Here is a 17273-nt window from a genome sequence, read left to right on the forward strand (position 1 = left end):
GGACATAGAATACATGATAAGAACTGAAATTGAAAACTTGGACATGAACATGAGCATGAGCATGAGTGCATAAACATGAAATTGAAATTGAAACTGAGTGCTGGAACTGAACATGAACATGAGTACTGTAAGCATGAGATAATCTCTAATAATGACATGAACCACCACGGGGAGAAACGTGGAGTCTGATCTCTGCCCGATCAGCTAAGCCATCTCGTACCTTACCGGGGCACGAGACATGAACATGACATGAACTGTAATACCGACATGAACCACAACGGGGAGAAACGTGGAGTCTGATCTCTGCCCGATCTGCTAAGCCATCTCGTACCTTGTCGGGGCACGAGACATGAACATGACATGAATGGATCCAAATCCCTCAATGGGGAAAACATGAAGGAATCGTCCTATCTGGGCGGAGCGATCCTTATCCTACGTTGGCATACGTAGTTTCAGGCTATCTGAGCCTTCTCGGTATTAATACAACTCCCGAACATGAAAATAATTTAGTTGGCTAAGAAGCTCATGACTTTCGTGAATTAACTTGTAATCATGATTTCACGAAATAACTAGTAAACGTGGTTTCATGCAATAATCTTGTAAACATGGTTTCATGAAATAATCTTGTAAACATGGTTTCATGAAATAATCTTGTAAAATAGTTTTATAAGATAACTTGTCATAGTCTTGCAAACATGTTCTTGATTAATGAGTAATAATAATATTTCGAAATCATATATATAATTGACTTGAAAACATGCTTGTAACTTGCTAGATAAAATCATGAAGTTTCTTGTAAACATATTGAGAACACATGAGGAAGAATTCATGATTCATGGATTAAGCTAGGATTCCTAATGTCCGAAATGGAAAGTTAGGAACACAATAACGAGCATATATACGGAATTCATGTACATACATATATAATTACGGGCTACCAATATGTTGGGTTTAATGCCCTAGGATTTGTACATCATAGATTTTGCTAAACGAATCATTGGGAAGAACATAGAAGTTCCCACATGTGGATGGAAGTTCTACATACCTTAACCTTCCGTTTTTGAGCGTATCACAATGTCCTTCACCCCCTTCAACTTCAATCTATAGCATACAAGTCATAGGGATTCTATATTAGTAACAATATCCATGTTTTGTTCATCTAAGCATTTTATCAAACACTTAGTGGGCATGAAGCTCTATAACCCCCATTAATGGTGTTTTCTTCACCAAATCCCCATTCTTTTACTTCTAACAATTTCTACAATCTCAATTAGGTGTAATTAACATCATTCTTCACCACCCATATGAATACAACAATCCCAAGCCAACAATCCAATAATTCTAGCATAGTCCATATAATTCTCTTCAACAAACCTAATTATTATACTCCCAAGAATTCATCAATTCATAACTATAAATGATTGGGGAGTAGAAATATTACCTTTTGGGTAGTCACCACGAAATCAACACCCCCAAGTCCGATCTTGGGCTTAAAATGACAACAACGACTTGTACTACACTTTTTCCTTCACGGGCTTTGGGATTCGGGGCCTTAAACTTGGTTGATTATCTACTTTCTCTCTCTAGTTTCCCTTCTCTCTCACTTCCTCTCTCTAAAATCTGAGTTTTGGAGGAAAAATGGCTGCTAGGGCAACCATTTCCTATAAATAACAAGGGGAAATGGGTTGACCCAACTTGAAAACGGGTCGGGACTGTCCTGTCTTAAAACGTCCATATTTCCCAATCCCGACGTCGCCTGTGAACCCACAACCTATGGTTGGAAAGATATTTCAATAATCTACAACTTTCATTCTTTGAGTTTTCCCAAATTCTCAACTTACGATGGGGTTATGGCCTCCCGAAGTCAGTTGACCCGAATCTCAACTGCGGACCAAAACACGCCCACGTTACGGTCCCGTAACACAAGATACGGACCGTAACGTCTCGTCGTATCCTGATGAAAATTTCCAGAAACTTTCTGGAAATTTTCCCTGTGTTACGGTCCGATGTTACGGTCCGTAATACAAGGTACGGTCCGTAACACGAAGGGACGGACCGTATCTTGGGACCGTATCTTGATGAAAATTTCCAGTGAGGTTCTGGAAATTTCGTCTGTGTTACGGTACACTGTTACGGTCCGTAACTAGTCACCGTAACGCAGGCAATTTTCCAGCGAACAGGCTTCAGTCAAATGGGCATAACGCTTTGCACATATATCCATTTAATCCCCATAATATACCGTTGGAAAGCTTGTTAATAGGGCTACAACTTTCACCAAGGAAGTTCTTCGAGATTCACAACGGATCAAGGAGTTATCGCTGCCCGAAATAGGCCTGTCAACCCACTAGAACTTTAATGATATGAGCTTAAACTTAGTTCCAAGATGCGGGGTGTTACAATATCTCCCCCTTGGGATCATTCGTCCTCGAATGATGGATAATGGTTAAGAATATGGCAGGAAATGGCTTGATTACATGAACGTGAAGGAAACATGACATGAAACATGGAGACTGAACTAACATGACATGGTTACATGGAAACGTGAATACTGAGACATGAACATGGGCACTGGATAGCTGACATGAGCGTGGAACATGAGACATAGCATGACTTGGGACATGAAAACTGACATGACATAGTTTCATGAAAACATCAGTGCCCAAACATGAGACATGAATCGCGAATACATGAACTCGAACGTGAAACGTGAGGCAGGAATACGTAAGGGACATTATAACTCTTCTCCAAAATGTCATTAAGCCATCATTATGTCGATACTCGTAATTCTTGCCCGACACAGAACATATACCTTGCTTTCCTTAACAACTTTCGTCTCCTACCTCAAATGTCTTTGAAATCTCATTTTGAATCATTAAATATTACTCCTTACTCATCAACATGTCGTATACGTCATACCCTTCGTGGGTCTATTCGCGGTATGCTAACGGAGAAATTTCCTAGGTGTAACATCCTCCCCCTCTGTTGGAACATACGTCCCCAAATGATAACATTCAGGATTCTACAAAAATTTCGCCAGAGTTTCCCCTGTAATATGGCACTACCAACCTGTCACAACAGCCCATAATATCATTGCCTCACAGGGCTACATCACAATAGCATTATAAATTGGCCACACACGACCAAAAGCATGAAAAGAAAGCTTACATACCTCCAATTCTTGGTGCTTCATCATAAATCTCTTCTGTCTCACATTTGTGTAAAATTTCTGGAAATTCTGCGTCATTTTCAAACGCTTTTGTATCAACTTGACTTTCTCTATAACTTGGTAAGCCAAATCTGATCTTAACAACTCTGCTTCACCCACTTCTAACCAACCAATTGGTGATCTACACCTTCGCCCATACAGAGCTTCAAATGGAGCCATCCCAATACTAGCATGGTAGTTATTTTTGTAAGTAAACTCAATAAGAGGTAGGTGGTCATCCCAATTACCATCGAAATCAAGGACACATGGTTACTGAACTGAATGAATACATGACTACTAAACTGTTGAGATACTAAATTGAATGTCTATTGAACTGACTGAAGACTGGCTGACTGAATACTGAGCTAACTGAATACTGGATTAGCTGAATACTGAGCTGGCATGAATACGTGAGTACTGGACTGATACCTGAGTACTAAGCTGACATAAATATCTGAGTATTGAACTAACATGAATATCATAACATGGGATCTGAATAGCGTATCTGTCTGACCATTTGTCTGAGGATGAAAAGCTGTGCTAAGGTTCACCTCCATACCCAAATCCTTTCTGAAAGGATTTTCAGAAGTTCGCTGTGACTGAGCACCAAAATCTGAAATAATGGACACTAGGGTCCCATACAATCCGGAAATTTCATTAACATATGACTTGGCATAATCTTCTTGTTCAATCTGTGGTCTTAACTGGCAAGAAGTGTGCTGACTTCGTAAGTCTGTTCACAATCACCGAAATTAAATCATGCCTCCTAGCTGAATGAGGTGGACCTGATACAAAGCCCATATTGATCATTTCCCATTTTCATACAGGAATATCAGCATTCTGAGCCAAGCCACCAGGCCTCTGGTGTTCGGCTTTCACCTGTTGACAATTCGGGCACTTAGCCACAAAATCTGCGACATCCTTCTTCATATCGTTCCACCAGTAAATCTCCTTGATATCATGATACACCTTAGTGGAACCTGGGTAAATGGAATACCTGGAGCTATGAGCTTCTAACATGATTCGCTCTCTGAGCCCATCAACATCTGGAGTGCATAATTTGCCTCGATATCTCAAGGTACCATTATCTCCCTCCTGTTCAAAAGTTAAGGCTTTCTATTCGTGAATCCCCTCTTTCATCTGCAGCAAGTAGGAATCACCAAACTGCTTCTCTCTAACTTAAATGACCAAGTAGGAATGCCATGTTCTGGGCAATAACTCCACCCACTTCAGAGTCTGAAAGTCGAATTCCTCGCTTGGAGAAGTACTGAAATTCTTTCACCTTAGTTCTCTTGTCTTCCTAAATCATGAGTTGTACTTCCCATACTTGATTATTTTTTTTGAGATACTTCCTAAAATACTCATAGTACGGTTGTACGCTAAGTCTTTTACGAGCACCTTAGAGATTAGAGTCTGTATTCATAACTTGCATACTCCATCTTAACGACTTAACTCTGCTCACACTGTAAATATTAGGACAACCCCTTTTTGACAACTCTTAAAGGCTATTCTTCCGTAGTTTGCTCTTTTACGGCTTAGCTAATTTCTTCTTCCACTAATCACTCTACTCTGAACTTAACTTAAGCCCTTGGTTTCTAACACACATTCGGATGTATCCGAACTGTCACCCACTCAAGGTGTTCATCTGAATAGGGAATCAAATTATATTTCTCAAGGTTAGCCGCACTCGTAACTTAGTCAAATTTTATCATTACTGTTTACATGGCTTTTCCAGACATATTACGAACTTATACCTTATTCTCCTTCTATTTCTAGGAAAATTTTGGCAGAGTTTCCTCTGTATTTCTTACTATCCCAAAACCTGCACGCAGAAAATACCAACAATGCCTCACAAAGCCAACATATATACATATATCATATCATATCGTAGCCACACAGGGATCCCAATTTCGACAACAGTATAAAAAATGATGAACTTACCTCATATGTCCAACTCAAACTGCACCTGTTACACTTTCCTGTTTATTTTCCCTTTCAATCTTTAACTGCAGATAGAGTGGGTCCTGATGAGCTCCGGTAGAAAACTGTCTACCTCCACTCCCTTGCGATTCTCCATGATTTACCTTTCTCAAGAACATCATTATCATTCAACATACCATTTATTCCACTACACCCCTTCTCGGGCAACTTACATTGTATTCCACTTTCAATAGCACTTGAAGTCTCATTCGTTACCAGTAAGTACTGCACAATTGTACCCCCTATGGGTAAACATCCTTGCTTGGACCTTGAATTTTCTGTTCATCTCCTGCGCATTCGAAACGTACGTAATTCGAGAGGAAGAGAAGTTTCTTATTGCTCTAAGATTCATGGCACGATCTAGAGTAGAAAGAAATGAGACAATCCTGAATGTCTTGGTGGTCAACTGTTTATATGTGTGGCGTGCACACACATATAAAAGTGACCCCACTGGACATGGTTTCATAGACTCCCTAAGACACTTGAACCTAGGCTCTGATACCAAGCTTTGTCACGCCCCGAACCATGGCCTGGACGTAACACGGCACTCGGTGCCTGACTGCATGTGACCGAGCGAACCACATGGCCTGCTGAACTATCATGAGGCATACATGAGCGGAAATATAACGTGAATGCATGATGAGCCTTTATAAAATATAGTAAGTCATAATACTTAATAAAAACACTTGTTTAAACATGAGTGCGGAAATAACACGAATGAGCCAAAATGGCTATACGACTCTGAATGTCTGACATAGCATAACTGACTTGTCTAGTCTATGAAACCTCTATCATGAGTCTGACTGGAAAACATACTTACTGGGACAAGGCCCCCAGTATACCTTTACATGCAAAACTATATAGAGAGTACAATGCTTAAAACCCCGAATGAGATGGGGCTCACCAATAAGCTGGTACGAGCAAATCCTAATGATCAGAAGCGTCGTCCTGTAAATCCGTACCTGCATCGTGAAATACGGGCCCCCGGGCAATAAAAAGGGGACGTCAGCACATTGAATGTACCGGTATGTAAAGCAACCGGAAGAAACAACATGGGACATAGAATACATGATAAGAACTGAAACTGAAAACTTGGACATGAACATGAGCATGAGCATGAGTGCATAAACATGAAATTGAAATTGAAACTGAGTGCTGGAACTGAACATGAACATGAGTACTGTAAGCATGAGATAATCTGTAATAATGACATGAACCACCACGGGGATAAACGTGGAGTCTGATCTCTGCCCGATCAGCTAAGCCATCTCGTACCTTACCGGGGCACGAGACATGAACATGACATGAACTGTAATACCGACATGAACCACCACGGGGAGAAACGTGGAGTCTGATCTCTGCCCGATCAGCTAAGCCATCTCGTACCTTGTCGGGGCACGAGACATGAACATGACATGAATGGATCCAAATACCTCAATGGGGAAAACATGAAGGAATCGTCCTATCTGGGCGGAGCGATCCTTATCCTGCATTGGCATACGTAGTTTCAGGCTATCTGAGCCTTCTCGGTATTAATACAACTCCCAAACATGAAAATAATTTAGTTGGCTAAGAAGCCCATGACTTTCGTGAATTAACTTGTAATCATGATTTCACGAAATAACTTGCAAACGTGGTTTCATGCAATAATCTTGTAAACATGGTTTCATGAAATAATCTTGTAAACATGGTTTCATGAAATAATCTTGTAAAATAGTTTCATAAGATAACTTGTCATAGTCTTGCAAACATGTTCTTGATTCATGAGTAATAAGAATATTTCGAAATCATATATATAATTGACTTGAAAACTTGCTTGTAACTTGCTAGATAAAATCATGAAGTTTCATGTAAACATATTGAGAACACATGAGGAAGAATTCATGATTCATGGATTAAGCTAGGATTCCTAATGTCCGAAATGGAAAGTTAGGAACACAATAACGAGCATATATACGGAATTCATGTACATACATATATAATTACGGGCTACCAATATGTTGGGTTTAATGCCCTAGGATTTGTACATCATAGATTTTGCTAAACGAATCATGGGGAAGAACATAGAAGTTCCCACATGTGGATGGAAGTTCTACATACCTTAACCTTCCGCTTTTGAGCGTATCACAATGTCCTTCACCCCTTCAACTTCAATCTATAGCATACAAGTCATAGGGATTCTATATTAGTAACAATATCCATGTTTTGTTCATCTAAGCATTTTATCAAACACTTAGTGGGCATGAAGCTCTATAACCCCCATTAATGGTGTTTACTTCACCAAATCCCCATTCTTTTACTTCTAACAATTTCTACAATCTCAATTAGTTGTAATTAGCATCATTCTTCACCACCCATATGAATACAACAATCCCAAGCCAACAATCCAATAATTCTAGCATAGTCCATATAATTTTCTTCAACAAACCTAATTATTATACTCCCAAGAATTCATCAATTCATAACTATAAATGATTGGGGAGTAGAAATATTACCTTTTGGGTAGTCACCACGAAATCAACACCCCCAAGTCCGATCTTGGGCTTAAAATGACAACAACGACTTGTACTACACTTTTTCCTTCACGGGCTTTGGGATTCGGGGCCTTAAACTTGGTTGATTATCTACTTTCTCTCTCTAGTTTCCCTTCTCTCTCACTTCCTCTCTCTAAAATCTGAGTTTTGGAGGAAAAATGGCTGCTAGGGCAACCATTTCCTATAAATACCAAGGGGAAATGGGTTGACCCAACTTCAAAACGGGTCGGGACTGTCCTGTCTTAAAACGTCCATATTTCCCAATCCCGACGTCGCCTGTGAACCCACAACCTATGGTTGGAAAGATATTTCAATAATCTACAACTTTCATTCTTTGAGTTTTCTCAAATTCTCAACTTACGATGGGGTTATGGCCTCCCGAAGTCAGTTGACCCGAATCTCAACTGCGGACCAAAACACGCCCACGTTACGGTCCCGTAACACAAGATACAGACCGTAACGTCTCGTCGTATCCTGATGAAAATTTCCAGAAACTTTCTGGAAATTTTCCCTGTGTTACGGTCCGTAACACAAGGTACGGTCCGTAACACGAAGGGACGGACCGTATCTTGATGAAAATTTCCAGTGAGGTTCTGGAAATTTCGTCTGTGTTACGGTACACTGTTACGGTCCGTAACACGAGTTACGGTCCGTAACTAGTCACCGTAACGCAGGCAATTTTCCAGCGAACAGGCTTCAGTCAAATGGGCATAACTCTTTGCACATATATCCTTTTAAACCCCATAATATACCGTTGGAAAGCTTGTTAATAGGGCTACAACTTTCACCAAGGAAGTTCTTCGAGATTCACAACAGATCAAGGAGTTATCGCTGCCCGAAATAGGCCTGTCAACCCACTAGAACTTTAATGATATGAGCTTAAACTTAGTTCCAAGATGCGGGGTGTTACAGGCTGGGGGCTGACTGATAAGACCTGGATGACTGTCCCCCACCCCTGTAGCTAGAACCACTATAACAACTATGATGATGTGGCCTCTTCTCACTAGACTCTTCTAAGGATCGAGCCTTAGCAGACTCAACACCCACAGCATGATAAACAACCGCCTAGAAAGAAGATCCCAAAGTCACCAACTGAAGACAAGCAGCATAGAGTAGATACACACACCAACAAACCTACGAACTCTCTTTTCCTCCGTAGGAATCAACTGAGAAGCATACTTAGCCAAAAATAGAAATCTAGCCTCATACTCTAACACGATCATGCCTCTCTGTCATGAATGAAGAAACTCATCTCTATGCTTATCCCTCAAAGTACGCGACACGTACTTCTCCAAGAAAGCCTGATGGAACTGAGTCCAAGTAAGTTGAGGTGCACCAATGGGTCTGCCCTAAATAAAAGTCCTCCACCAAGTCTTCGCGTCGCTGCAAAACTGTAATGACACATAATCCACCTAATGAGACTCCACAATACACATCTTATAGAGCCTCTCATGCATCTCCATAATGAACTCATAGGCATCCTCATTACACAAGCCAAAGAACTTGGGCGGATCAAACTTGATGAACCTCCCAACAAGCTCCCAATCCTCAACGGTCAAAGGCTGGACTTTCACGGGTCTGGGAGCACCCTCAGGGACTGGAATACCATCTAAACGCGGAGCCATGGTAGCGGTAGGATGCTTCCCCATAGTCTGGCCCTGCTCTAGAGTCCTTACTACCACTTGAGTCTGGGAACCACCTGCAGTAGTGGCACCACCTACGGCATGCTGGCCGTCAAGATGAAGAAGTACACAGGCCATAACATCCTGGAATGCCTAATCGAACATGGCATTGGGGTGAGTCTGGGCTGGTCACTCAACTCCCCCAGCTGCCTATGCTCTCTCTGGCTGACACTTTGGAGAAGCTGAACATGCTCGCCTCTGTCCAGCCACAGGGGACTCACCTCTGGCCGGTGCAGCTCCACGGCCTCTAGCTCGACCGTGACCTCTCGCCTGTCCTTGTCCTCTGGTGCCTGCCCCAGCAGCGAGCTTGGGCACCTCATCTCTCGTGATGGTAGCTCGTGTCCTCACCATCTGTGAGAAAATAGAGGTGGATCAGATACCAATTAGAAAAAGCTAGATACCAATTTGAATAAAGTAGCACAAAGGAATGAAAGAATGTGAAGTTTCCTAAAAGTCCTGTAGCCTCTCGCAGATAGGTACGGAGCTTACCGTACCAATCCGAAATACTCTAGTAGACATGCTCTTGTACTTATAGATAGGGTAACCTAAGGCTATGATACCAACTTGTCACTCCCCAACTAGGGAAACCTGCGGGCACCTACTATTTCCCACCTCGGTAGGCAAACCCATCCCTTATTCACGACCACATAATAAATAAAATAAATCCAATCACCCAGAATTACAAAATAATAAGTCTAACATATATAGGTAAATATAATAAGTGCGAAAGATAAAAATATCTAGGAAATACAAGTCTCAAATATCCATAAATGGTTGTCTAAATGATAGAACATAAAGAAAAGAAATAGATAGAGTCATCCGGACAGCGAATCCATCCAAGTGCTCACCTTAGAATGCCCATCAAATGGCCTCGGGACTTAGCCACGAAGCGTGAAAGTCGATCTGGTAACAAACTCTGCACTCAGAAAAGAATGCAGCGAGGTAAAATTAGTACAACAACACGAACTTAGTAGGCATCATAGGCCGACAACAGTTAGATAATCATATATATAAGAAAGAGTCTGAAAAAGCAGGCATGCTCACAATCAGATATAACTCAACACAGTCCAAAGTATCAATCCAGTACCAAATCACCAAGTCTAGTATATCACCTCAAAATCCACTATAAGTCCGAAACACAATCTCAAGAACCACTATTAAATACACGTATCACCAAAGATCAACCAACAAGTCCAATACAATGCCATATGTAAATATGAGATGAATGTAATGCAAATGCAGTGATACATAGACTCTTCGAGCAGAATATCTCGTCATCGCGACAGTCATGACCCATAGGGGACCGCTAAGTCCATTTACCTCCTGTGGCACACAGTCCAACCAATATTCAATGGTGCGGAACGTGCAACCCAATCCCAGTTAGTGTTGTGATACGTGCAACCCGATCCAAGTAAGTGTTGCGGTGCGCTACCCGCTCCCAACATATGAATAAATGAGTGAATGCATGATGACAACGCCAACAAGAATATATGAATCAACGGTGCCATACGTCGACACAAATCTCAATCACAATATCAATATCATAACCTTAATTTCCCTTTTCAACAACCTCAATCATGATAAATATGATCTCCGAAACATAAGGTAATCACTAAGCATCAACTCTAGAATCAATCACTTGGCGACAAGCCAACAACTCACAAATAAGCAACAACTCGATAGAACACAATAAGGAGACAAGCCATAGTCCACAACAATACCAATCTAAGTATTCCATCTCAACTCCATACCCGAAGGTTTACATGCTTTCTCCGACAATCACTAACTCTACATATGATTTGTTAACCGCAGTCTAACCAAAAGGTAAGCCGTAACCTACTTGAAAAATCCAACAGGAGCCACGAACCGTCACACCTTGGCCTTGCCCTTTCGTAGCGCCTCTAAGTACTCGAAGTTTATTCATAATCGAATTCTATGTTAAAAACCACGAATAATAACACCCATATTCCAACACTTTTAGTTAGGTTAAATTCTAACCCAATGAATTGGGATAACAGGCCCACAAAGGTAAAATGGAAAATTGAAGGATGGAACGTGCAATTAAAGATCTAGGCGATCAAACCCACTAATCAATTGCTAAATCAACTCAAGATTAAGCCTAATTTGGATTTAAAATAAAACCCGCAAGTTCGGGTATGAACCCTAATTCTTCAATCCTCAAATTATTCACTAATAATAGAAGAAATAAGCTTAACAACAATGAATTCATCAAATTCTACGGTTAGTGTCACGACCGAAACTGCTGAGTCGTGACGAGTGTTTGACCGCTAGTGACCAAACACCCCTATACACATATATGAACCGTACTGAACATCAAGGGCCCATAAGTGACTCAAACTAATGTCATTCTACCTCAAGAAGGGGTGACATCATGAACTCTGTACATACATACAAGCTGAAGGAACAATGCAAGCCAACTAGGCCGCTACGTATATTGTACACAAAATATTAGGAGCCGACAAGCCGACATCATCTAATATACACATACACCTGTCTACAGACCTCTACTGGAATAGAAAACTGTAGAAAGGATGGGATAGGGCCCCGTCATATCCATATGCATATACATCTTCAAAAGGATGGCATACCAAAATAGACTGCAGCTCCGGATCAAATGGAGCGCACCAACTACTGCTGAGTAAAGGTCCTACTGAGCGGGATCGCCTGTATGTCTACCTGTACCTGCGGGCATGAACGCAATCCCCCAAGTAATAGGGGAGTCAGTAAGAAAAATGTATTGAGTATGTAAGGCATAAGAGTAACATAAGCATAAACATAAGAATCATGAACGGAATTTAGAACTCAAAGCTAACTGACTGTCTGCATAGTTTTTTATGAATAAATATCTGTATAACTGACAATGCCTCTGTGGGCGCATAATCTGCCTGATCTCAATGATAATAAAGCTCATATATATAAATATAGGTCATAGTGCTAAGGAACGTTCAGTCCGATCCATATCCCATATAATAGTGCCGAGGAACGTATGGCCCGATCCATATATCATATAATAATGCCGAGGAATATACGGCTTGATCCATATATCATCATCAAGGTGCACCAGTTGATCAGGTGGCAATGCGTATAAAACGCCTATCCATTTTCCCATACCCCATGTACATATAATATACACGTAAATAACGCCTTCTGGTCATGGGTCAATATGCATATGTATATGAATGCAATGCATGACTAAAATGTGTACATAGAACCCTCGAAGTGACGCAACCAAAACTTAGAAGCGGTGGAAGGCGAAGAGGAAGAGATTGGAGATTTGATAGCAAGTGGAGCGGACCAAATGATAGACTTTGAAGATATCTCCATGACCGAATATGATATGACGGATATTAACCAAATGATTGACAATTTTTGATTTTATTATTCTACTATTTCTTTGCAACTCATGTATTATTTGCAAGAAAAACTACAACTTGCAAATAAATATTATCCATGAATGAATAAAATATATGGCTCATTGAGCATTCTTCTATTTACTTGTGTTCATATTTTTACTTATATTTAGTTAAGAATATACCTAAAATATACTAAGAATATACTTATAATATACATCTACTTAAAATAAAAACTAGAAAGTTATGTACTTGAAAAATGACTAAAATATACAAAGAATATAAATATACTTAATTTATAAAATAAGAATTTATAAACTTAGAAAAAGTTAAACTATAAATAACTTAAGTTATAATACATATAACTTAAACATACATAAGTATATATAGTATACATATAACTTAAACATATATAAGTATATATAGTATGCATATAACTTAAACATATATATATATATATATATATATATATATATATATATATATATATATATAACTTATAACTATATATAGTATACATATAACTTAAACATATATAAGTTATATAACCTAAATATATTGATATATATAAGTATATTCTTAGTATATTTTAGGTATATGTAGTATAACTTAAGCATATAACTTAATATATATATATATATACGTATATGCTGTTAGTCAGTAAATATATAAACTTTACTTATAAACTTATATAACATATGTAAATATACCTACAATATACTAATAAATACTATAATATATATATATATATCATACAAAAAAAAAGAAAAAAAAAGAGGTTTTGTGCGTTTTGGACCGGAGCGGTCTGGTTTCTAGTTTGAAACCGGTAAACCGGAACCGGTGGCCAGTTCTGATTTTTAGACCGGAAACCGGCCGGTTTACTAACCGGTTACCGGTCCGGTCCGGTCCAAACTGGCTGCCGGGCTTACATATGACATGTAGAAACAATCGACAAATATGCCAGTGAACAAAAAAGAAAGAAAGAAAGAAACTAAACAAATCCACAATTGGTCAGAGTTTATTGTTAATAAAGGCTAGAGTATTAAGAAATAAAAATTAGTTTAACTGAAAGAATTCATGTTATTATTCAAATTTATTGGTCAAGTTTACAATAATTTGTTTAGTTGAATCATTCTTGCGAAACATCACAATTCACAGATCCCTTTCCCTATAAACTTCGTTAGAAAAAATCGTATGAAATATTTTGACATGTTTCAAAATAAAAAACAAATGTGTGAAAAATTCAAAATAATAACAAAATTAAGTGGGCAGACAACAATAGGCACGAGGATATGTACAAACGGGTCAATTTTGGTCCAACAATCTAGTTGTATTTGGACCTTCATCAGTAAATGAAAATGAATATTTATTTTATATGTCAGATCACAACCATCCTTCATTGCGTCCAGAAAAAAATGCTGTGAAAAGAATAAAAATAAAAAATAATTGGCAGCAGACACAATGTTGACAGTTACCTCATTTATGAGAAGGCAAAGACCAACATTTAGAATTAAAAATACTTACGCAAGATCTAAAAATACTTTTATGATTTTTTTATATTCTTTCAAAGTTGTATAAGATCTAAAAATACTTTTATGATTTTTTATATTCTTTCAAGTTGTATAAATGAATTCTTTTATTCTCGTAAGCATTTAATGAGAAGGCAAATATCAACATTCAGAATACAGCGCATTCAAGATTCACACTCGTATTATTTATCTTATGTGTATTCTTCAAATTTTCTACCATGATTTTTCAGGTTTTTAAAAAAGGAAATTAGTATTTTTATTCATTTATTAGCGGGATTACTTTAAGAGCGTATTATTTAAGATATCATTTTTATTTTAGTTTTCTTCTTTTAAATATGTTTTGATATGCGTTATTTGAGTCGAGAGTCTTCCGGATATAGCATCTCTAACTCCACGAGGTTGGGTAAGGTCTGCGCACACTCTACTCTTCACATACAACACTTGTGAGACTACACTGGATATGTTGTTATTATTATTGTTGTATTATTTAAGAGTGTATAGTTGGCTAGAGTGAGAGAATGGGACACGGGGTTTAGTAAATAATCTGTAATATCTGCACTACAAAGTTTTAACGAGACTAACTTCTTTTCTTAAACCATTGTCTAAATTGTTATTTAATACATTAACTATACCCAGGAAACAAAGTAACACCTATTTTCAAAGACATTCTCCCATAGTTTGTGTATAAGTTTTGACAAAACTTAACGTGAACAAAAATAAGAGTGAACAAAGATTACTTGTCCCATCATTTTTACCACAACATTAGATTTTAAACTTATCTTCACAACTGTATTCAAATTAAATACTATCATGGGGTTAGAATTAACAGTGATAAATGTTAAAATCAAGTTTAAAATCTTTAGTGGGTGACATACTCCACAATCTTTTTTAACATAGTTTCCAACAAAGTAAAGGATAATTAATTGACAATAAAAACTAAGCTTCTAGATTTGAACCGTAATAAGCTAAAGTGTGATATCTGAACTATAGGATGTACGTAACCTTACTCCTACCTTTGTGGGTAGAGAGGTTGTTTTCGATAGACTCTCAGCTCAAAACAAGTTTGAAAGAGAAATATCAACAGCAAAACATATAGTAAGATAAACAAAGCAAGAGGTGACATCAAGACCTTGAGATCGAGAATCCTTCCTCCGTTTCAGACAGGGGATTTGACGTGAGGCGGTATCCCTCATCTATCACCGAGGAGAGGCTCGACATAGTCCGGGCCGATTGCGGGTGGGACACCCGTCCGGTTCGGGTTTTCGCCCTCGGGCCAGATGAATCCGTTACCGACCATCGTGAAGGGTTTCTGTATATTTATACGTACCCCTTCACTCTCAAACTCGACCCCCCGGTGGACCCGATCATTCTCGACATGTGCCGGGTTTACGGCGTTACATTGGCTCAGATCGGCCCAAACGTATGGAGGGTCGTAGCGTGTCTCCGGATGTTGGACAACAACGCCGAGGAGGAGTTCACACTGGCCCATCTGATACGCCTTTACTCCCCGAGGCTGTTCCGGGGTGGCGTAAAGAAACTGGCTAAGCGGAGCCGGAATCAATTCTTCTCGAAAATGGATGAAGATCGAGATCGAGGATGGTTGGAGCGATACGTCCGGGTGAAGACCGAGGACATAATTCCAGCCGAGCACATGCCTTTCCCGGAGAAGTGGAATAAGAAGCGTAAGCCCGAAGTCTCGAACAATTGCATTAGTATTGCCTCGTCAAATTTTGATTCTGCTTTCTCACCGTTTCTTTCTTACTTTTGCCAGCCAATGGGTACGTTTCTCCGGTCATCCGAAATCTGAATGATTGGGTCACCGTGCTTCTCGCCCAGCATCCCTACGACTACCGTACATGGGTTCACCTGTCTCGTGGCCGATGGATCGCCCAAAATCACGGTAACCTTCCACTTTTATTTTGGTGCATTCTCGTTCATTCGTTTCGTCCTTTGATCTTTACTAACATCTTGTCTTTTTAGGTTTGCCTAAGGGCTCGGTAGCCCCCAGATCGGAGTCGGGGACCGCCCCTCCAGCACCGGCGCCAGAATTTGACACAACGAGTTCTTCCCGTGTCCTCTCCGATGCTGCAAAAAGAAAGCGGCCCTCCGAAAAGGGGAAGACGCCGAAAAGGAAGAAGGCAAGGAGTGTTGTTCGTCCTTCGAGGGAAGAGATAGAGCCCGACATCATTGTTCGGAGAGTCGGCTCCGTTCCCACCGTGGCTTCAATACCGGAGGAGGCGGTTGCTTTTCCGCCCCTTCCTTCCATCGGCGAAGGTCTCTTGGTTCCTGCTCCACATTCAGGTGCGGAAGAAATACTTTCACCAGCTCCTCTTCGGTCGATTGACTTTGTCGACATTTCAGGTGAAACTTCTTCGGAAGACGCTCCCCTGCAAAGAAAAAGGTCCGGGGAAGCGGTTGCTGTTGAAGACGATAAAAGGACCGCCCCAGTACCGGAGAGCGAATCCCCCACAGGCGCTCGTCCGTCTCCCGAGCTCGAGCCTGCTGCAACTGTGGAGCTCTCGACCTTTGGCAAAAATATTGAGGCTGCTCCAATTTCATCTACCCCGGCTCTGCGGGTGGATGATTTTGATGATATGTTCTCGAGCACCCCCCCTCCCGCTACCGGAGAAGCAGCGGGCTTTGGTCATCTCCCTATTCCTTGGTCCACGAGGCTGGTCAATCGAATCTCCGAATCAGGGGCCAGGGACAGCTTGGTAAATATCTTCCCGGCCCCGAGCGTGGAGCCAAGGAGAACCAGATCGGCCGTAGTCACCGTACCCGAGGACTGCAGCTTTCTGTCGCGCCCGGTGGGCGTAGCGAGCTATTTGCGGCCCCTTATCTCTGACTCGGACAAGCGCAAAATGACCGGGCTCACTTGGCAGTGCCTCATTAACGAGGGTATGCATACAAGCAACCGAGTAAGCTCTTTTGTCATCCTTGTACAGTTTATCTGTGGATTTTATCCTTACTTC

Source organism: Lycium barbarum, chromosome 3 (genome assembly GCF_019175385.1).
Source record: "Lycium barbarum isolate Lr01 chromosome 3, ASM1917538v2, whole genome shotgun sequence".
NCBI classification, from domain to species: Eukaryota; Viridiplantae; Streptophyta; class Magnoliopsida; order Solanales; family Solanaceae; genus Lycium; species Lycium barbarum.